Genomic DNA, 2,728 nt, shown 5'->3' with positions numbered 1-2,728 from the left:
TATTATTATTGTTAGGAAAATAAGTTTTCCAGAAATGCTATGACAAATTGTTGACGTCTCTCCATTCACTAGTCAGAGCGCTATCATGAGACGCCTCACCAGTGTCTTTGAAGACACGATTATTGCTGAATCAGATCATAGATTCCTTCAGAAGGTCGACACTCTGCAACCTTTTTTAGCCTCTGTCAGCGACGAATATGAACTTTTGATGTAAATTTATTTGTGAAAATATCATCATTCCGATTTCTTTCCTTACAACATTAAAACAATTTTTTCTTTCAAACTGAATTTCAAGTCAATTTCATAGTGGGTCAATGTTTTTGTTTTGAAGTAGAAGTGTTAGAAGTGAGCAAGGCAATTCTGCTACTATTTAAACGTGATACTCCAGAAAATAAAGAAATAGATTACAAGCGTCTGTGATGTAGTAGTTAGGCACTTCACTTTCGCACTCAGGAGCCCGAGTTCGATTCCGGAGGGGGAGAACATTTTTATCATGTATCTCGGCCTTTCTGCTGGGATGTTGGTCTCCCTCTCATCCGGGGTTGGCACTGACAGGCAAGGTCGGAAGCCTGCCCCCTGAATGATTTATGCTGTGTCGATAGGGACGCAAAATACCCACATTAAAGTAGAAAGAACAATAATAAGTGCAACGGCAGTAGTTGAGGATGACACCGATCATGAACCTCTGATAGGGTATCAAAATATATTACATTGAAATGTAAGTAGATGACCTCAAGGCCCACCCGTTATGATGAAGAAAACCTAGGAGAGAGTTACAACGTTGAAATATTTTAAAAATCGCATCCAAACTAATCTTGGACATCAAAGAAATAGGACCTAGTCCTTGTCCACTTTAGCTTGTCCCCTCTGTCATAGATCTGTTTTTAGGGTGTGTGAGATGCGTTGAAAATGTTAATGTAAGTTGTGTTTTTTTTATGCCCCCATCAACACACCTCGGCCAGCCTTACCCGAGAGGGATACAACATGCCAGCAGAAAAAAAGATGTATTCAATAAAAAAAATGTCTCCCGACTCCGGAATTGAACTGGGGTGTCTTACGTGTGACAGCGAAACGTCTAACTGCTACATAACAGGCCACGGCAGCGAGTGTAAGACTCGTTATGGAAGCGTTTGGAAAATATTGGTTTTTGGTTTTGTAAACAGCGTGATGGATCAATATTTTAAACCAAAAGAAAATAATTACACTCTGCATAAGCATGAGAGAACATGAAATCGAACACTTGTACGTAAGCATTGAGGAAAACATGTTAAAGTAATGGCAAACATCCAGCTATCCACCTTTAGCTCTTTGAGACGAAACAACTTTTTACATTCCCAAGGGATTACTGTGTGCGCGAGTCGAATAGTAATTGTTAACAATACAGGAGTTGATTCCGCTGCAAAATATTTAAGTTCGAATCCTTATCGCAGGCAATTGAATTGATCCTGTTTACATTATTTTCAAGATTCATCCGCCCCCATCCCGCCCTTTTCCCCTTTCCCCTTTCCACGTACGCTCACGTGGCTCAGTTTTAGAGGAAGGTGGGGGGGGGGGGGGTTGGACATTAAACTCTGGACCCCGACTGTGAAATAACCTCAGAGCTGGTTCATTAAATCCGTTCCATATAATTGCCAAGAGATCAACTAGTTCGCTGGTGTTTTTAAGGCAAATAGAATTTATAACAGTCCTAAAAAACTGAAAATGTACTGTGAATGCCCCTGATTTCCTTCCAGGTTAATTTTGAAGCTCCCTCTGCTTGAGGAACCATATTGTGTCTTTTTTAATGTAGCTGTTTTTACGCTCCCCTTGACACAATTTCGATAACTTTAGGATGCGGACATCGTCCTTGTCTGTCGGGGTCAACCTGGGTTGTGAGAGATAAAACGTCCCAGCAGAAAGACCAAGATACTCGATAAGAACTCTCCCCACACGGGAATAGAACACAGGTCTTTTTTGTGCGACGGCGAAGTGCCTAACCGCTACACCACAGACACCAGCACCCTTATTGTGTTGGAAGAGATGTTAAACTCATGGAAGAAACAAGCGTGGCAAGATATGGGTCTCCTTTTTCTCTTCAAAATTTGAGGAAAAGCAGACGCAAAGTGAAAGTACCGACTCTCAAGCAGGTCGATGTATGTCATATGATACAAGAAATGGTCTCTTGTTTAGTCTTAAAGGTTTTCTCTTTCAACTCTAGTGTGATTCGACCGAAATCTTGCAGCTTCAGTAATTTAATAGAATCGAATTTGTTTGAAAGTTTTGTTCCATAGAAGAATGTAAGAGGAGTGAGTCAAAAATAGTCTAAAGCAAACAGCGTCCATGTGTGCATAAGCATACTTGATTGTCCATACTGTTCTTATTTTAGAGTTGTACCATTGTCTGAGGTGTAATGCTAAGCTCTTCGAGGCTGCATACAAAACAAAACAAAAATGATTCACATTCAGGGTAGGGCCAGGCTGCTTTGTACACCATACTCTTACAATTTACTGTTGGGCTCTGGGAGTAAGTTATTTCAATTTTTTAAAAGAGTGTACATTTTGCTGACTGCCGTCTGTGGAGTAACGGTTAGACGGTTCCCTTTCGCACGCAGGAGACACAAGTTTGATTCTCAAAAATTATAACGAGATTCTCACCCTTTCTGCTGGGAAATCGTATCTCTCTGAGCGCGATGATCTAAGTAGTGTATTTAAGGGGGGGGCGGGGGGTGGATGGAGGTAAAAATACCTAT

Source organism: Aplysia californica, unplaced genomic scaffold, assembly GCF_000002075.1.
Source record: "Aplysia californica isolate F4 #8 unplaced genomic scaffold, AplCal3.0 scaffold00184, whole genome shotgun sequence".
Classification (NCBI taxonomy): Eukaryota; Metazoa; Mollusca; class Gastropoda; order Aplysiida; family Aplysiidae; genus Aplysia; species Aplysia californica.
This window is presented reverse-complemented; position numbering follows the sequence as displayed.